General features: G+C 38.7%; 1 protein-coding gene across 1 annotated transcript in view; it reads left to right on the top strand.

Moving 5' to 3' along the window:
• The window catches only part of LOC122816372 (testis-expressed protein 2-like), a 434,050-nt gene that overhangs the window by 2,342 nt on the left and 418,735 nt on the right, over window positions 1–12,973 (top strand). The gene's annotated exons all lie outside the window — the stretch shown is intronic.

Here is a 12,973-nt window from a genome sequence, read left to right as displayed (position 1 = left end):
CTTCCCCCATTTCACAGATGACCGATGCAGTTGCTGCACCATTTTATGTGCCCTCCTGCAGACTGCATCTATTTTAAATGTATTTACAGGGACAAAACTAAAACAATACCAGAATAAAATATTCCTGAAAGTGCGGTGTATCACTACATACACCAGCATTTCATTTTAGTAACAATTTCATTGAATTGCCCTGAAACCATATTCCTTTCAGGGTTTAACCACAGTTTTGAAACACAATTCAGTGAAGCTATCAGTATGATGGGTTGGCGGTCATTTAGATACTGATGCTGCAGTGTTGTTGTACAACAGTAGCTTGCCTGCTTTACTTGTCATATACAACAATGTCTTGCCAGTCTTACCCTTATTACATGATCCTTGTAAGGTCAGTGTGTGATTTTTTAATAATTCAATGAAACCAACTTTTATTGTGTACTAGAATCATTTTATGCCTGATTTGATTTCTACTAATCCTCTTTGAAACCAGACTGACTTAAGAACTTCATCATTTTTCTCACCTTTTTCATATTAGGTATCAATAGAAGCAGGGGATGGTGACCATATTCGGCATATATTCTCACCATATGGATTCCAGATCCTGTTTATTTGTATTTCACTGATTCTACTGTTCAGCTGTGTAGAACCAATTTTAGAGGAGTCCTAAGAAGAAAAACTCATTATGCAATTTTACAAAGATTAAAACATGAGATTAATTAGTACAGAATAATGCAGCACTGACATGTATATAGATAATAGTGCAAGTTAATCTGAAAAATATTTCACCATAGGTAAACATTATAGTAAATGTATTAGTTATGTCTTTTATACTCTAAAGAAATGACTAAGCTGATTTATTTCATGTTTGCGGATTCTGAGATGTCAAAGTTTTTAAGCTCATCAAATACCATGGATTCTGCTTTGTAAGAGACATAATTTCAGGCTGAAAGCAAATAATACCAAAGCAGTTGCACCTCACAACATTTAATACCAAAGCAGTTGTACCTCACAACATGTGCTTTTTCTTTTTTGGCCCACCCACCTCCGTTGCATACCTTCCAGATGACCGTACTGCTTTTTGCTTCTACTGTTCCTAGCTCTTCCTGATACCCCCGCCCCCCAAGTCAGGACTGCTTTTTGCTATAGGTTGATTCAGAAGAGGAGGGGGAAGGTTGGAGAGGAACATCTATCAGTCTTATATATGTTGTCTTCGGCTTTTCTGTGGGGCACTGATGGCTCTTCTGCAGAGGAACTTTGCTACAAAAATTAAATATTGCTGTAAGTTTCACTGCAATTTGCTGTATTGTATGAGGTAACACCGTGCTTTTCTTAGTTTTTGCCCTTTTTTCCACTGTGGGGACTGCCGAGTTGGCTAATAATGTAAGAGTGTGGGCAAGGCTTATCCCCCGCATAAAAATATATTCTTTTTAAGTTTTTTTTATTTGTTTTTGGTATTCATCTTTAGGAAAATGATAAGTCAAAATACAGTGCTTCGACAAGCAAGCTGCACGGGGACATTTTCTGGGATGCCCTAAATGGGCAGAGCTGCTGACATCACTTTTATCATTGCACATAATGTCAGTCTGCTTCAGGCCGACTCTTTGATGCCTAATTTTTAACAACAATCTGTCTCTGCAATTGCAGCAAGCTTCCATCATTGTGGGAGTGTAAAATCAGAGACAGAAGTCCTGCCCCTCTCTTCTGGAGTGGGTAAACCAGCAAAATGCTGCTCCTTCCCACACCTTCTCTGGCTCCTCCAGTGACTGAGATGCTAATTGATTTTGGGTTACATTGGTCAGAATCAGGGCTTCATCCCTCTGTGCCACAGACCTGGGGTATCCTCTTTGCAGCTTTTAGACTAAATGATTTGTAGGACCTGAACAGATAGAGGGGTTATGGATTTGAAGGGCTTATGAAAAAAATTGTATACAGAATTGTACGCATGAAAGAAAAATATGTGAACTTCAGCTTTTCTGTGCATCTACAGTCACCCTAACTGTTTTAGTGTAACACAGTAATGTTTCTTATGTTTGTGTCCAGGAAGACATTTTGTTGTTGAGGTACAGTTTTTTTTTGTTTTGTTTAGCCATTTCTTTAGTACAAAAAATTATGAAGTGAGCTAAAAGGAGTATGGGAAAATGCATTCTGGAGTTTTTTAACTCATCAAAGTAAGGGTGAGATAATCTCTGCTTCTGCAAATACTGATCTGCAGCTCCCAAACATGCATCACATTTTAGGTGATGGTCAATAGGAACCCCTAAGTACCTACTTCAAATCACTGCCTTTATCCATTTGCATCTTTGGCAATGATATTAATGAATGACTTGGCTGTTTTTGCAACCCTGCAGTTAAACAACATCTGCACAGTGCATTTAAAGCTAATTAGTTCATAGGTCAGCATGCACGTGCCTAGTGGACCCCCCCAGACTCCTGCAACAACAACCTGTTCTTATTGTACACTAACAGATATGTGTCTTCTAATACCTATAACCCCTAAATAAACAAGTGAAACTGGCCAAAAACAGAGCCCAAATACAATATAATAACCAAGGCATAAATTTCAGCCCTTACCTACTTTTCTTATATTCATTTCATACCAAACTCACTGCAATACTGCCTGTTGCAGTTAATTTAGGTATATCGTAACAATAATATAACAGCTTGTGTTACTGCCTTTAAAGTTATCAGAACTTGTCTTACCTCCTGTCTTTCTGCAGTTTTACAGGTTGTTTTCCTGGTACTTACTCTACCATGGGCCTACCCGCTTTGTTCAGCCTTTGCTACACTTGGGCTTCATTCCACTTTCCTATCCTACACCCAGTCCCTACTGACCCCCACTACATTTATTTATTTATTTAACTGGGAAATTCCGACTGGACCAGGTCCATTTTCAGCGGAGGCCTGGGGAGAAAAGCTCCAGCATCAAGTTATACAAATACAGTACATCCAGCATAATACACAAAACAGGTCACATCATGTATGCTGAGCATAGTAATATAACAAGAAATTAATAAAAACACTCCAGGTAAAAGAAGATGTAGAACATGGGTAAAAGACAATGTCAGTTATAAATTGGTAAGAGAAGAAAATATATCAAGTAAGATTCTACAGTTAAAAGTACCCTTTCAGATGACCAAGCCTACAGGGGATCAGAAATCCAGCATGTGATCAGAGAGGAGTTTGGGGAGTTAATAGTAGTATGGGTATAGTTATGTACCTCTATTAACTCCACCCCCTCTACTTATCCTCCTATCCTGTGCCTAACTGCACTATCCAATCACAAACAAGTCTCATTGTTATCCCCACCCACTTCTTTTCTAAATTCCTTCTCAGATCTCACTCTGCTCCCTCCTCATCAAAACCTACCTATTTCTCCACGCTATTATCGCTGCTTATTGCCTCATCTCATCATACTATCAGATTTTTACAAAACTAACCATGCTGTTTCCCTCCTGTATCACCTTATTCATCCTCTTCCTCTCATTCCTAACATCCCCACCAGTAGTAATAATAAATAAGCACATCTCAACCATCACTTTATCCTCTCCTATCAACCATCTTCCCACTAGCTACTCAAAAATCACTTCAAGCTTATTTCCAATAACTCCATTCTGCTGTTGTAACCCAAAATATTAAAAAACAGCCAGTCCCAATGTCAAGGTAATACTTCTACCCACTCAGCAATGTGGTGACATCCACCCAATCCCAGGTCCCAACCACACCCCAAAGCAAAGAATACCCCCTACACGTTTGAAAATAATCACACTAAACCTTAGAAGCATATGGAGCAAAATCACAGATTTTCATGCCTGGATGACTCAACACAACCCAGACATCCTAGCTACAATAGAGACATGCCTAAAGCCTGAAATAAAATATGCTGAAATATTACCCCCTGGTTATAATGTTATTAGGCTTGGTAGAACACATAAAAGAGCAGGTGGAATAGCAATAATTTTCACAATGCTCACTGTAACTCCCTATGCAGATACAATCCCGGAATTTGGAAAAGCAGAAATCCTTATCTCATTCCTAAAACTTAATAGAGCCAAGAACATATGCATTGCTGTGCTATATATCCTACAAGGACAGAATATTTCAATACTTGAAAACATACTTCCCTGGATAGCAGATATAATCACAAATTAAATTATCCTGGGTGATGTAAATATTGACTGGCAGTCTTTATTTGCAAATTTAGCAACTGACAGCATGAGCCTCTTTGGATTCACTCAACTTATTAATAAGCCAACAAGATATGGCAAAAATAACTCACAACAATCTCTCCTGCACTGGATTCTGGTTACTGACCATCTAATTTAACATCCTCAGGTACCCTACCAGATACACTAAGTGGTCACCTGCCAACTTAAACCCACAGGAATATTACATAACTAACAAAGGAACATAAACTCAAAAACTACCTGTAATCTCTCCAAATTTTCCAAAGAGTCTTTCATTGAAGCTCTGAAAGCAGTTAACTGGTTCATCCTAAAAAAGACTCCCCTTAAATAATGCAGTTGAATACTTTAATGTAGTATTTCTACATATTTTAACACATTAACCCCACAGCATACAAACAGAATTAAAAACAACCATAATCCATGGCTTACCAACCCATGCAAATTCCTTATGAGAGACTGAGGCAAAGCATAGATCAACTGGCAAAAGAATAAAAATGACAAATATCTGCAACTATTCAGACAACTATGGAACTGAGTCAAAAAACAAGTTAATAGAGATAAAAAGTCTTATTATACTCACCTACAAGATAACATTAAAAAAAAAAATTCTGGTCTTCCATATCATGTTTCACCAACCCAGGTGCAAAAAAACAGATTACGGCCCGTACCCAGACATTTCACCTCTTCAGTACATACTTCATAGAATGCATAGCCAACTTAACCTCAAATTCACCTAACACACCCCCTGCCATGCAGTTAGCTTCCCCTACCTTAGACCCTGTTTCATTTCCTTCACAAAACTCACCTAACTGCTATCTCTCCGATACACACAAAGACAGCTCCACCCACTTTACCTTTAAACCAGTTTCTATAACTCTCATAAAAAAGCTTTTACATACCTAAAACCTAATTCCTCCTCAGCTGACAACCTTCCCCCAGAATACCTAAATCTAGCTACAGATGCAATAGCATACCCAATCAACATTCTTACTAATAGCTCAATTACAAAACCCTGTGTCCCTAACTTGTGGAAAATGGCACATATCATCCCCTTACATAAAGGAGGTAATTCCACTGATATTACAAATTTCCATCCTACAGCCATCCTGTCGCCCCTTTCTAAAATCCTTAGAAGATGTATACATCAACCATTTCTCCACTATCTCTTACAAAATAAGCTAATCAGGAATGCATAGCTGGATTTCAGCCAAACCACAGCAATTCTAAATTACTTTCGTTTACAGCCGCTGTCAATAAAGCTCAGAACTTTAATAGACTTGTATCTGAAATATTTCTAGATCTATCAAAAGCCTTTGACATGGTCTCTCACACTAAACTCCTGAATCAGCTTTCCGCCCTGATTCTATCATCTCCATCTGTTCAATGGTTCTCTAGCTACCTTGCCAACAGGCAACAGGCTGTAAAATGACAGGGATCTATCTCTTCATACCTTCCAACTTCCATGTGAGTTCCACAAAGATCCAATTTTGGCCCTCTACTTTTCAATATTTTTATCAATAACCTACATTCATCTTCTTCTGAAGGTACCCTGATTCAGTATGCAGATGATCTACCATCATCTTCCCTTCCAACACCTTAACTCACCTCCAAGAAACCACTCAACAAGCGGTCATCTCCACTGAAACCTGGCTTACAAAATCCCAACTCTTACTGAACCTCAAAAACAAACTCCTCCTCTTTATCCCAAAAACTCATACCCCTAACAAAGCATCTTTCAAAATCTTTTTGGCAAAGGTCACTCAAAGTGAATTAGTTCACCATACCAAACTATTAGGAGTCATAATATATGATAATCTTAAAAGTGACCTCCACATCTAAAGCAATATCAAGAAAACCCATCCAAAACTAGACATGCTATAGGGAAACAAACATTTTCTGAGCACACCCCCAAAAATTATTCTAGTCAAAGCCTACCTTCTGCTCTCCCTACACTGTGGAGCCCCAGTTCTAACCAATTTACAATCATCCATAACAAACAAACTTTGCTTTATGGCCCGTGAGAGACTTTTACTATCTGTTGAAGTCCACAAATCATTTTAGGCTTAATATGGGTGCCTACCTGAAGTCTGAAGACAGGAAGTGCACATGATGCAGATAACACGTGGGTAGAAAGTATATGCTAAGTCTCTGGTTTTGGTATGTTAGATTAATCCCCCCGTACTGTGAGGATATATATAGTTATAGTTAGCATGAGTTTGGGAGGCAGATCCTCCCACCAATATTTGACTGCTCTGGGGGCTTTTTCTCCTGCAAAAGTCCTTTAACCTTATTGCATCAAGCTTCAAAATTTGCCATTTTTGAAATGGAATCACATTTTTTTCACAGTAACCAAGATTACAGTTAAGGTCTAACCCTTTGCTAGGAAACATGTTTTTTGCTAGGGTCGTAACTGATTTATATTACATTCAATTTTCAGAGATAAATGCATTAATGAAGCACTTGGAATTTAGTTCCATCACTATATATGTTGGAGTGTGTGGAGTGATTGTGTGATGGAAGTTATGCAAAGTAGCATGCAGTTTGTATCTTGTTAAATATTTTATATTTTCTGTATATTCTCTTAGTGTTATAAGGGAATTTCTTAAAACTTTTACAGTGGTCAATGCTGGAGTTGTTTTCCTGAGAAGTATGTTTGACAACAGTTGTTTACAACATTGTTTATAAGATGAATCAGTGATGGCTGAGAAACTGGCTTTATTCTGTGATTTCATAAAGTACCCACAGCTCCAGTAATACTAGGCACTAAGTGATTGAAAAATAACATTGACCAGCAAAGGGAAAGTTGTTTATGTTGCCTTAGTTTATGTTCATAAGTATCTAGATGAAATAATTTCATGCATCTAACTTGGAGAAGCTAACAGGCCTACAGGGGTTCCTATTACATGAACAAACTTTTCAAAGTTTGAATGATGGATGCGTTTGAAGTGGAAGTGGGATTACATCAAGGATCAACTCTGAGCCCTTTCTTATTTGCAATGGTGATGGACAGGTTGACAGACGAGATCAGACAGGAGTCCCTGTGGACTATGATGTTTGCAGATGACATTGTGATCTGTAGTGAGAGTAGGGAACAGGTGGAGGAGACCCTGGAGAGATGGAGATATGCTCTAGAGAGAAGAGGAATGAAGGTCAGCAGGACTAAGACAGAATATATGTGTGTGAATGAGAGGGAGGCTAGAGAAATGGTGAGGATGCAAGGAGTAGAGGTGGTGAAGGTGGATCAGTTTAAATACTTGGGATCAATAGTTCAGAGTAATGGTGAGTGTGGAAGAGAGGTGAAGAAGAGAGTACAGGCAGGATGGAGTGGGTGGAGAAGAGTGTCAGGAGTGATTTGTAACAGACGAGTACCAGTTAGAGTGAAAGGAAAGGTCTACAAGAGGGTAGTGAGACCAGCTATGTTATATGGGTTGGAGACAGTGGCATTGACAAAAAGGCAGGAGTTAGAGCTGGATGTGGCAGAGATAAAGATGTTAAGATTTGCACTGGGTATGACGAGGGTGGACAGGATTAGGAATAAGTATACTAGAGGGTCAGCCCAGGTTGGAAGGTTTGGAGACAAAGCCAGAGAGGCAAGATTATGTTGGTTTGGACATGTGCTGAGGAGGGATGCTGAGTATATTGGGAAAAAGATGCTAAGGATGAAGCTACCAGGTAACAGGAAAAGAGGAAAGCCTAAGATAAGGTTTATGGATGTGGTGAGAGAGGACATGCAGGTGGTTGGTGTGACAGAGCAAGATGCAGAGGACAGGAATAAGTGGAAACAGATGATCTGCTGTGGCAACCCCTAACAGGAACAGCCGAAAGAAGATGATGATGATGATGATGATGAATGTCATATGGTCGACACCATATGATCGCACTTTGAAAAGTTCAAAGGTTAAATGTAACAGCGCCATACGGTGCAGAATGGGAGAATTTCCCTTTTCTGCACTGAAGTGCGATCTCGGAGTTGGTATATTTAAGTAGGGGTGTGGGGGGGGAGCAGGGGGCTTGCCCCCCTGCTTTGAGCATTAAAGTAAGTTTTATTTTTTTTGATGTTTTATTATATATTCGAAGTTTCAAACTTCGATCATATGTTGTCGAACATATGGGATTCAAAGTTTTGAAACTTCAAATATATAATATAGACCTGCCTACAGCACGTTAACATGTTCTAAAACCACAAACATTGGCATGTGATCAGAAAATGATGTCGCAGGAGTATCCGTTTAGAGTGGCAGAAGATTATTAGAGGATGTTTGGAGTCTGACAATATGCACCATGCTGCTGAGATTAGGACATGGATGTGAGAAGGTGTCTGTATGAACTACTTATAAATTAAATATTTTGTTTTAAATTATGAGAAAAATCATTTGAATGCATCATCTAACAAGCGAATGGCATGATCTGCTAGACTGTAAATGTGCCATTTCTAGATATATTAGCATTACCAGTGTGGATACTGACATTACTTGCTGGTCTGCTTGAGTGCTGCTTTTAGAAGTAATAGTAGAAATAGCCACATTGAATAACTTGAATACAACTTTAAAGTACAATGTCTTCCTTATCCTAGTTTTTCATTTCCCTAAAGCACGCTGTTGATAACAATAAAACCTTGTAAATCTTTCTTTACTGAAATGTAAGAACACAAAACTTCTTTACAATAATGTTTTCTCTTCTGCAGTATCAATGCATTTACTTCTGTATTTTCACATCTGGAACAACTGTATAAACTTATAATTGTTGATATCAAAGTCAAAGTAAACTTTATTATCATTTAGAAACTACACACCTGTAACTTAAAAGAAATTTCATGCATCAGCTCAATTCTTGAGATTACAAAGGAAAGTGAAACAACACATACAAGTAGAGGAATAAACATAACTAACAAATGCAATACTACTCCCAATACATGCACGAAAGAGTGGAGACATTTGCCAACACTCATATACGAAAAGAGTACCCTCCCCCGAGTTAAATTAACTGCCCTATTTAAAGTAATACAAAACACACTACAGACTGAAATGCTTATTTGTCTAATATTGCACTTGAGTGAGTTAAATAATACTGACTATGGATATAGTCGCCTCGCAGTAAGACTCTGTCCGGTTCGATTCTCAGCTAGAGTGTCTTCTGCGTGGAGACATACGTGAATGGGCGTACCTTCGTTGAAGGTTGTGCATCAGGGCTGGTAACTCGGCATGTAAAACTCAACTACCAATCATTAGCGGACCGGAATTCCGCTGTGGCGACCCCTAACTGGGAAAAGCTGAAAAGACACAACATGGATATAATAAACAAATATTGCACTTATTTGGAATATATGTAAGTATATGTTGTACAAATAAATAAAAATTGACTTATTATGTGTGCAGACCTCTGAGACTAGTGCCCGAGTTCAGAAGTTTAATCACTGTAGGGTAGAAACTGTTACTGAATCTTGTAGTCCTGCAGTGGATGGTGCGATATCTCATGCCCGATGCCAGATGCTTAAACAGTGCATGCACAGGATGCATGGTGTCCTGTATTATTTTGATGGCCTTTCTGATGCTTATTGCAGAATAAAAATGTTGTATCGATGGAAGACTGGAACCTTTTACCTTTTCTGCAACCCTCTCCACTCTTTGTAGTGCCTTCCTTTCTGTAACTGTGTAGCTTCCAAACCACACTGTGAGGTTGCAGGTGAGGATGCTCTCTATTGCACCTCTACAGAAGGTGGAGAGAATATGAGGAAGAAGCTTAGCTTTTTTCAGATTTCTTAAAAAGTGGAGGCATTGGTGTGCTTTCTTGACCAATTTTACTGGTGTTTTATGACCACAAGAGATCCTCTGATATGTGTACAGCCAGCAATTTTGTACTCTTAACCCTCTCCACACTCTCACCATTGATCCTGAGCACTGGGGTGGTTTGTTCTCCTTTTCCTGAAGTCAATGATAATCTATTTGGTCTTGCTTACATTCAGGTCAAGGTTGTTCCCCGTCGCACCAACTGGTCAGAGATGCCACCTCCTCTGTATTCGTCCCTTCATTCTCCTTTGTGATGAGCCCCATGACTGTGATGTCATCAGCAAACTTGATATGGTTGGACTTGTGCTTAGCATAGCAGTCGTGGGTCAGGATGGTGAATAACAGTGAGATGAGAACACATCCCTGTGGAATCCCTCTGTTAATCATGATGCACTTTGATGTATTCTTACCTGAACACACCCTCCATGGCCTCTCAATCAGGAAGTCCAGGATCCAGATGTTCACTGATTCCTAAATGTGCCAGTTTTTCTATCAGCTGCATTGGTACCACCGTATTAAATGCAGAGCTGAAGTCTATGAACAGCATCCTCACATAGTTGTCTGTGCCCTCTAAATGCTCAAGGGAGATGTGTTGTGCTACTGATATGGAATCAGCCGTGGATCGGTTAGCTCTGTACGCAAACTGCAGAGGGTCAAAATCAGGAGGTAGGCATGATGAAAGATGGTTTTTGATTAGCCACTCAAAACATTTCATAACAGTGGATGTCAGAGCGACTGGTCTGTAGTCTTTAGGGATCGAGGGAGTGCTTTTCTTAGGCAGTGTGATGATGTTAGTTTCCTTGTAGCATGAGGGTACTTTTGCCATGGCAAGAGAGGTGTTAAATGTTTCCTTGAGCACTATGCATAGTTGATCAGCACAGCCTTTTAACACCGTGCCCAGTATGTTGTCTGGGCCAGCAGCCTTCCTGGCGTTCACTCTCCTTAGCTCTCTTCTTACCTCCTCTGTGCTGAGGCTGAGTATTGCATCCTTCTCATCACTGGGTAGCTTACTGTCAACTTGTTGTTTCTTTCCTCAAATCTACCAGAGAAGATGTTCAAACTGTCCAGTAATTTGATGCTGTCTTCTCACTGTGCTGACCTGATTTTGTAGTCAGTGATCTCCTGCATGCCTTGTTATAGTCTCCTTGCATCCTTCATGTCTTCAAAGAGTACCTTTTTGCCATATTCCTTCTTAGCCTCCTTTATACCCCTCCTCAGATTACCTCTTGCTACACTTGGGGCTGCTTGTCCTTAGCCCTGTAAGCCGCGTTTCTCTCATTCAGAAGCTCATATACCTCAGTGGTGAGCAATGTATTCTGGTTAGCTCTAATAGTGATACTCTTAGTATTTGTTACCCCATCAACACAGTTTGAAATGTATGCCATCACTACCTCAGGGTATTCATCAATGTTCAAATGCTGATTCACTGTGGCTGCCTCCTTAAACACATCTCAGTTGGTTCTTTCAAAAATGTCTTGGCGGGCCTCCATAGCTCCCTTGGACCATACCTTGATTTGTTTCTTTGTGGGTTTCTCTCTAACCAGTGCAGGTTTGTAAGCTGGCGATATAGCAAGATGATGTAAATATTTTACTGTATATACCTGTCTTGCAATTATTTTTGCTGTTTTATGAGAAATGTAACTTGTTTTTCTGAGAGCTGTCTGAAATTCACATGTTAATATAAATGCACTGTGGTGGAGCTTTTCTCCCTGGGCCTCCACTGAAAATGGGCTCTGTCTAGTCAGTCTTTCCCGGTTAACAAAGACAACCGAATAAATAAATAAATAAATAAATATACTTACACCAAGGTGTACTGGGTATTAACTGCACACAAGTGTGTATACACTACTAGAATGAATATATGCTGTGTGAGTAGCTCTAGGATTCTTTCTCCACACGCTCAGAAGTATTTTGTGAGAAGTTGAAGGACTAGCTGTACTATTTCTAAGAAACACCCAACATGCTATGTGATACTTGGTGATAACTGACCAATTTAGACTTTTTTTAAGGACTGCCACCAGAGATGGAGGACACTAGAAGGTTTGACATTACCCATTACCTCTCAGCTTGGAGGTTACTATGCTCAGAAAAATTATCATTTTGTTACATTTTGTTAAAATAAATATATTTAGAATTTTGATGTAAAATAGTTGCTGTGTTAGAAACATAATATTGTTTTATACTGTGGTCATTGGTTTCATTTCTCCAACAACTCAGTGGGAGGCAAGCATATTCATTTTGTGTTTCCAGATGAGTTAGTTTTTGTAGTGAGGCAAATATCGCTTCACAAATGACAAGTTTGCTTTGTACTATATGGAGAAACTGAAAACAGTTACTAAATTGCCATGCAGTCAAATGCAAATTTTTTTAGGTTAGTATTGTTGTCTTTCTTCAATGAGTTGACAAACATTATCAAACCTATTAACCTTTAAATAGCAAAGTAATGTACCTAAAACCAGTCCATTTATTGCTTCAGTTAAAATATCCAGATAAAAATTGCTACAAAGATGACATTATTAAAATAGATGAACTGCTAATTATTAATTACTTTTACTTCCGTCTCTGTCTTTGTCTGTGTTCAGTGTTTTAAAATGCTTTGCATTCGTTTTCAATAGCCAGAACAATTTATTTTAGTTTTAACATAGTATAGAATCTACATCACCCCAAAAACTAACTCAGTTATACAAAACACTACTTAAATCTTTACAATATAAAAAGTGTTTGTACAATGCATTTTCAGCAGTTGTTATAGCATAAATATGTTCTCTGATATGTTAATTGAACATGCTAATTGTTTACCTGTGGAAAAGCATCACATCTGCCTTGAATTTTTAAAGGGAATCAACATTCATTAGAGAAATGATTTGTGTAAAGAGGGTATAACAGATTGGCAGTGACACAAACATCAGACGAGGTTAAAGAGCAAAGGAAATAATCTATATCTGTGTTTATGTTTATGTATGTGTGGGTTACATACACTTAATTTAAACCCCATTTAATTGACAGTCA

Source organism: Protopterus annectens, chromosome 12.part0 (genome assembly GCF_019279795.1).
Source record: "Protopterus annectens isolate FY-2018-M chromosome 12.part0, PAN1.0, whole genome shotgun sequence".
Classification (NCBI taxonomy): domain Eukaryota; kingdom Metazoa; phylum Chordata; order Ceratodontiformes; family Protopteridae; genus Protopterus; species Protopterus annectens.
The sequence above is the reverse complement of the archived record's forward strand: the minus strand, read 5'-3'. Positions and strand labels throughout refer to the sequence as shown.